Source organism: Leopardus geoffroyi, chromosome B2 (assembly GCF_018350155.1).
Source record: "Leopardus geoffroyi isolate Oge1 chromosome B2, O.geoffroyi_Oge1_pat1.0, whole genome shotgun sequence".
Lineage (NCBI taxonomy): Eukaryota > Metazoa > Chordata > Mammalia > Carnivora > Felidae > Leopardus > Leopardus geoffroyi.
Genome location: NC_059332.1, coordinates 14,329,972 through 14,337,623, shown reverse-complemented (window position 1 = coordinate 14,337,623; position 7,652 = coordinate 14,329,972). Strand labels below are relative to the sequence as shown.

The window sequence follows — 7,652 nt, the reverse complement described above, 5'->3', positions numbered from 1 at the left end:
TTTACAAAAAGAAAAGAAAATCTGCATCTATTAAACAATACCCGCGCCCGCCCCGGCCCATGCCCCCAATCCCCTTTCCCCCGGTGCCTGGAAACCACTGTCCTACCTTCCGTCTCTACGAATTTGGCTTCTGTGGGCATCTCCAACCCCCGCTTTCTGTTGTGTCATGGGTTCAGGGTCAGAGTCTACTACTCCAGCGTGCAGAATATTTTTATTTCAAACCATCTCAGTCCCCTCTGAGCTCCCGTCCTGCCGGGGTGGCAGGAATTCTAGCACAGTCATTACCTGTGGTCTCCCCAGCGGTCAGGCTTCGTCCATCACCAGAGCGCTGGGGAGCCCCTCCCCTCCCCGGGCAGCTTTTCCTGGTCCCCAGAGTCCTCCACCGTCCCGATCCCCGTGGCCAGTGTGTCCTCCACCTCGGGGTCTCGCTGGGGGAGTTTGGGGCGAGGCGGGGATCCCCTGTGTCGCACTGGCCTCGCTAGATCTCCTACAGCCACACCTTTGTGATCTTAACACGTTTCCTGGCTTCTCTGCCCTCCTCCCTCTCTTTCATCATGCTCAAAGCTCTCTCTCGCCAGCCTTTGGCCTTTAGAGCCATCTCTGTCTCTTCCTGAAGCCCTCAAAGGCCTCCTCTCTCCCCTCCCCGCCCTCCCCCCCCCCCCCCCCCCGGGACCCCAGCGTCCTTTCTTCAAAGAACTTGGGAGTTTTACAAAAGCCTTTGACTTCAAGCAGCTTCTGTTTTCTGCCCTGGAAATATCCCGAGGCAAGGACAGGCAAAGAGCCAATCTACCTGTTGACCTGAGGGAACGTAAAAATAGAGCAAAATACAAAACAATCGCTCCGAGTCTCATTTGCCGTATTTCTGTATTTTCATACTTTTCTCCCTGTATAGACTCAACCTGCCTTCGGAACTAAGCATCGTCTCCTCTTTGTATCCCTGCCGTCTCTATAACCAAAAGAGCCTCTCGATCAACTTGGTGAACATAGATGAATGAGTGCGTGGCTCACGCTGACTTGGGGTTTCTCGACCCCCAACTTCTCTGCCCTTAAAATGCACCCAGGTGCCCCAAAGACCTGGTCTCGGGCTCAGATACCTGGGTGTAATCCCACCTCCTACAATATCTATTTCATCCTTGGGTTTCCCCCCGACTAAAAACGGATACACCATTCAAGATCTTAAAATAGTAGAAAAATACATCTTATTGCAAAGCCTTGGTGTGTTGGGAGAGAGGGAGGGCGGAGAAGCAACACAACGGCCTCCTTCTATGAGGCAGGACGGCTGTTCCCTGCCACCTGCTACTAACCCACGAAGGAAACAGAACCTCCCAGGTTCTTGCTCTGGATCCACGCTCCGGGAAGGGAGTAACAAGAGGGAGAGGAAAGAATAAACGAATGGCCAAGGGATCTCACGCTGAAATCACACACACAGGGGCACCGGGTTACTCCTTAGCCGGTGAAGGCTTCCTGTCGTCTGTGCCCAGTTGGGAGCCCGGAAAACCACAATCTTCTGGAACCTTGGCCAGCGCTGATATGAAGAAAGCTATACGGGGCCGCCAGTCTCGTAGAAAATCTCAGCTCCGACCGTGGCCTCTCTGGTCCTGCCATCTGGAATGGCCGGCTTTATTAACTGACCCCTGGTTCAGCCCATCCTATTCATTTCAAAGGATGCCCCGTGAGGGCAAGAGACAAAAGGCCGTCAAGGGGGACTTGGGGGGAAGGGAGGGGATTGGCTAAATAATTAGCCCTCCAACCTTCAGAGTACTCTATGATCATTAATTAACCCACCCAACTGGGATCTGTGGGCAGATGGACGCTCCCTAACCACCCTGCCGCACCCACCACTAAATGTGGCGTGGGGGTGCTGTTGGTGCACCTGAGAGGACAGAGATTAAGCCTACAGTGCTTTGGGTTCAAGATCCGCTGCTAGGAAAAATCTCTGGGTAACCTCAGTGAGGTGACAGAAGGGGACCAGGAGGCTGTTGAGAAAGAATTCACCCGAGGGCTTGGGCAAATTCACCAAAGGCCAAGAGCCAAGGGGGTTACGCCCCCGAGTCTGCACGGAGGCTGCCCCCGCAAGGGTGCATCTGAATCCCTGCCACGCATATCCCCCCGCCCTTGGAAGGAGGCTCCTCAAAACTTGAGGACCCCTGCCAGGATCCCACCAGCAGCCATAACAGCAGCCGGCACCCCTTGAGCGGAACCCCTGAAGGCGCCCAGGAAATATGTCCGGGACAGACACGTGGGCTCAAACAGCAGAGACCTGCTCCAGCCTCCCCTCTGGATCCCGCCACAGGAGAATTTAGCTGGGGCAACGTTCATTGTTCTGTCCGCCTTCCCACCGGGTCGCCCATCTGTCGCTGGCGACCATCAGTCCTTGAGGTCTGACCAACCAAAATAAGGTCGTGGGTTGAGATTTCTTCCCCACAGATGAGTCTTCGCAAGTAAGCTACCGAAACCCCACGACTACAGGAACTTGTTCCAGGTTCCACACGTTGTAAATGGAAGAGCTGGTTCTCCAATTCACAAAGGACTCCTATGTCCGCGTCCCGACCACTCCTGTCTGTGGCCAAGACGAGTGTGAAACGCCAAGCAAAGAGATGCCCGCGTCACCTTGTGTTCGCTCCCGCCACCAGGCTTGGGGGGGAGTCTGATTTTCAGAAAGTTGGTCACAGCCAATGAAGTCAGAAAAGGGGGTCAAGCCTCCCTCTGTCGCTATAGTCTTCTCTGCAGCTGGGCGTGCCTGCCAGGCCACCCCCCAACAGAGCACCACCCTCTCCCGGCTCGGGTGGCGGGGGGCGGGGGGCGGGGGGGGGTGTCCCGTCCAGGGTCCCATTTCTGTTTAGTCACTGTGGCTTGCCACCTGCTTCTGAGGAACCCTTCGCCAACCCGGCCACGTGCGGGCTTCTGTGTCTTTGCAAATCGGTGGTTTCCAAAATGATCTTTGTTAAAAATGAAGGAGATACTCTGTGATTCTAGATACCCCACCACGTAGGGGTATCTGGAACAGGCCAATTCATAGAGACGGAAAATAGAATCGTGGTCACCAGGGGCTGGGGGCGGGGGCGGGGGGGAGAGGAGTTACTGTTTAACGAGCACGGAGTTTCAGTTTCGGAAAGTGAAAAGGTTCTGGACATAGTGCCGGCGGGGGCACAACATTGCGAGTTAAGTGCCACTGAAATGTACACCTAAAAAAGGGTTAAAATGGTGGGGGCGCCCTGGGTGGCTCAGTCGGTTGAGCTTCCAACTCTTGGTTTCTGCTCAGGTCAGGATCTCACGGTTCGTGAGTTCGAGCCCCGCATCCTGCTTGGGATACTGTCTCTCTCAAAATAAACATGTGAACTTAAAACGATTTGTTATAAATGGTTACGATTTAAATTTTACCTTAGGTATATTTTATCACGACGAAAACATCTTTTTCTTAAATGGGAAGGAGGCTGCTTTGTCCGGCACACCCCCTGAAAAGAGTCTCCCCAAAACTGAGACGACCAGGAGCCCCAGTGCCCCAAATACGGGTGGCTGGTTCCCCTCTATCCTCTGGGAGGAGCTTCCTCCTTTCCTGGGGATGGAAAGACAGGACCAGGCAGGACCCAGAGCGGAGACAAGTGGGGCTCTCCTGGGCTCCCCAGAGCCCCCACTGTCTCTACAGGACTGGCTTGCACATCGGCCCTCTTTCTGGAGCCACAAGCCTCCGTTTCCCCAGCTCGGCCGTCTCGCCAAGGGGCCACTTCCTTGGCAGCTGTGAGGGCACTGCTCTTGGCTACCTTGGGGTTCCAGAAAGGTCTGCCATCCTGTTTCCGTTACCACTATCTTGCTTTCAGAAAACTCAGTGTTCCCTACCCTAAATTTGCCAACAGGTGAGTCATGACTATGCTCCTTCAGGGTTCCTTCTGGAAAAGAAAAAAAAAAAAAAAAGAGCCCCTCTTCTGCGTAAGATATAACAATACATGTTTTCAAAGACCACACGCCATTTCTCAAGAGCAGGCACTTTTCCTCAAGGCAGAGAGACTGACAGTAGCCCAGGGCCCCAGGACGGTGGTCACCATGGCCTCTTCCAGCCCAGGAGAGACAGCGGCCACCCTCGCATCCCTCCCACAGCCAGTCAGAGACGGGAGAGAACCCAACCTGCAATGTGCAGTCTCTGACCCTCCTCTGAGATGTGTGTATGTGGGGGGAGGGGGGGAGAGTAAAGAGTGGGGAGAAGGTAGAGGGGGACAGAGAGGGGGAGGGTGGGGGAGGGTAAAGAGTGGGGGAGGAGGGTAAGGAATTGGGAGGGGGAGAGGGGGAGGATGGGGGAGGGTAAGAAGTGGGGGTGGGGAGGGGAGAGGGAGTGGCATGGGGGAAGAGGAGGATAAAGAGTTGGGGGAGGGATGGGGTGAGGGGAGGGCTAGGAGTGGGGTTGGGGGGGGAGCATGAGGAGTGGGGGTGGGGAGAGGGGGAAGGGTTGGGGGGGATCACCGAGCTTCCCTTCCTGCAGCAGCTCTCAGAGCCTGGGTGCCACTTCCCAGAGGAGGGGGGGCTCCCAGTGCTCCCAGCAGGTGGACAGGACTGCAGCAGGTGGCCATGTGACTTACAAGTGACACAAGGGACTTTAAGTCCACGAGGCCCACTTGCAAAGTTAAGAACTCGTGCCAGGCATGCTGGAGACGTCCACACGCTGGCAGGAAGGAGGGCTTGACCTCAGAAGCCTGCCGGGGACAGCGTGTTCAAACCCCCCCCCCCCACCCCGCCATAATCACCGCCTGCCACAGGCCTGCCTGTGGCCAGTGGCGGCTGATGGGGGCCCCTCCGTCTCAGGTGTCCCGCCGCCCGCCGTCCAGAGCTTCAGAGAGTGCTGGCTTTGTGACTGGAGCTGTCGGCCAGAGAGATACATTTTAAAATTCATGACCTTTCCCATCAGGGTCCAGAAACGGATCAGACTCTGAGATGAAGGCTTAGTTTATTCTTTCACGGGTCCTGCCGGCCCCCTCCCACCTGCTGCCCCCAGCCCCTTTCCTCTGTTTCCTCCCCATCTCGCCCTCCCCAAACCAAAGCAAAACGAAAATTCTCCTGTTTCCAAACGGAGCGTTGGTTGGGGCTTGCAATGCACGTCTGGCCATCAAGGGTCTCTCCCTGTGTCAGGGTGAGGTCGGGGGGGGGGGGGGGGCACGGCTGGCCGGTGGAGACAGAGCAGAGGCTTGAATGCAGAGGGGGTCGGGCGGCGGAGGGCTGTGGCGGCCTCATGTTTCCAGGAAAGGCATTTGCTGGGGGGCCCGTCCACCTGAGGCTGGGGGAGGTGGGGGTGCAGGGTGGCCAGGCAGACAGGATGGCAGCCGCGAGGCGCCTCAGACCCTGCCAAGGAAAATTAAAGAGCATTATGTTTGCTTCCTGCCACCGGTATAAACAACAAAGATTCTCTGGGTGGCATTCTTGCCCTGCCATTTCAGCTGTCCTCAGCCGCCCTTCCCTGCGGTATTTCCCCTCCTGGGCCTCTACCGAGGCCGTCCATGGGAGGCAGCGCCCAGGATCCTAATTTATCCTGGGAAACAGGATACATAAATCTCCTCCCAGACGCGGGGGGGCCACACAGGAGGCACCCAGACTTTACGGCAGCCGCAAGAAGCAGATGGGACAGAACTCAAACCTGCCGGCTGCCAGAGGGCCGGTCCACGGACAGAAATGACCCGTCCGAGCCAAAGCCAGAGACGGCACGTCCAGGTCTGGGGAAGAACAACGGGTAATATGTAGCCGGAACTTACCTGTGCCCGGCAAGTTCCAAACTCTTTTTCTACATCAGCTCACAGATACCCCCCTTCAATCCTAGGAGATAGATCTCATTAGCCCCATGTAATGGCTAATGCCATATGTCAACTCAGCGAGGTCACAGTACCCAGATATTTGGTCAAACACCAGTCTAGATATCACTAGGAAGGTACTTTTTAGGTGAGATTAGCATGTAAATCACCAGACATTGAGTAAAGCAGATTACCCTTTATAATGTGGGTGGGCCTCACCCAATCAGTTGAAGGTCTTAAAGAAAAAAAAAAAAAAAAAAAAGCTGAGGTTCCCCCAAGGAAAAGGAATCTCTGCCTCCAGACTGCCTTCAAACTCCAGCTGCAACATTAGCTTCTCCCTGGGTCTTCTCCCAGCCTGCTGGCCTGCCTGCAGATTTCAAAGTTGTCAAGCCTCCGTCATCACTCGACCCGATTCCTTAAAATACATCGATTTCTATACATAGAAATAGGATTGTGTGTGTGTGTGTTTACATGTGCACACACACATCCTATCTGTTCTGTTTCTCTGAACAGCCCTGCCTAACTTGTCCCTCTTTACAGATGAGGAAACTGAGGCACGGAGAATTTAGTTCCCTGGCCCAAGGTCGCGAGGCCAGTAAGTGGTGCAGGCAGGACGGGCAAGCAGACAGCCTGGATTCAGAATCGGCTGACTTACCCAGACACTCACACACAGCCCATCACCAGCGAGCTGAAGTCAGGGAGAGAAGTGTAGGGGAAAATGTAGTCCCGTAAAGTTTAGCTGGGTCAGTGACATGGACAGGACAGACTTTGAAATCGGTGAGGTTCGTTTTCAGTCTAGGCTTCGAGCTGATGTCTGTGACTTGGAGTGAGTGATTCACATCTCTCTGGGCCTCCACTCTCCTGATCTGCAAAGCACCATGAAAACGTCACAAGGTTATTGCGGGATTCAATGGGATCATTTTGCGTGCAAATAGTTACTTCCCAGTCTGCAAGTGAAACCCTGCTCTAAGCCCTCACCAGCTTGACTTACCAGAGGCTTCTATAATTCCCTCCCAACGTTCTTCGGTTCCTCAAATGCCATTTGACCTGCGTCCATCTCGGGGGCAGGGTCCCTGCTGGTGGAGATCACTCCCACCCTGGGTCACCCCTGCTGTTCCTCCTGCGGACACAGGCTGGGTTCCAGAGTGGGGGTCCGCTGTCCCACACAGTTGGTCCTGCCGGGCCAGCTGGACCTGTCAGACCCCTCTTGCTCCTGGGGACTGCTCATCAGGGCCCTCCCTCACTGTCCCCATCTCTAGCCACCAACCTACCACATCTGTCTCTCTCTGCCCAAAGCCCGATGGGGAGTGAACAGGGCTCCTGTGTTTCTCTCTCAGAGGAAATAAGCATGTACGTTGTCCCCCAGGAAAATAAGGGCCCACGAGAGGCTGTGCAGGAGAAAGATACTTCACCAGTAACAACTCTGGCCCCACTGGCCCAAAGAACCAGGAACCCAGTTTAGGGGGGTTAGTTCGCTTCTTGGTTTTGTTTTCATTGTTACTTCTGACAGATGTTGGAGAACGTTCCGTGTGCCAGGGACCACAGCAAAGTATTCGACCCGCATTATCCAATTTAATTCTCCCAACCCCTCTCTTGTGGTATCATTACTGTTTTTACAGCATGAAGGAGAAACTTAGGGCTCAACACGCCCCCGCCTCACACACTGACAGAGCCAAGATTCACACTTAGGGCCGCCTGACTCTAGAATCCTCACCCTTCCCCACCTTTATACTGGGCGTGTCTCTCCATCTCCGAAAAACATGAGTTCTCGTTTCTGGAAGGCAAGAGACACTCTATCCCAGCTCCGTCTCTTAGAAAAGCAAATGGCTTCCGGGGCGCGTGGGTGGCTCAGTTGGTTGAGCGTCCGACTTCGGCTCAGGC

General features: G+C 55.0%; 1 long non-coding RNA gene across 2 annotated transcripts; it reads right to left on the bottom strand.

Moving 5' to 3' along the window:
- Positions 1–4,700: 4,700 nt before the first annotated feature.
- LOC123609684 lies at positions 4,701–7,602 on the bottom strand. 2 transcript variants are annotated; one of them, XR_006717896.1, is made up of 4 exons: positions 7,496–7,602; positions 6,763–6,891; positions 6,427–6,637; positions 4,704–6,204 (listed from the first exon to the last, which is right to left on the bottom strand). It is a non-coding gene; the product is annotated as an uncharacterized LOC123609684 (long non-coding RNA). The 2 variants fall into 2 exon arrangements; XR_006717895.1 differs by lacking the exon at positions 7,496–7,602 and having other exon boundaries at positions 4,701–6,204; positions 6,763–7,487.
- Positions 7,603–7,652: the final 50 nt, after the last annotated feature.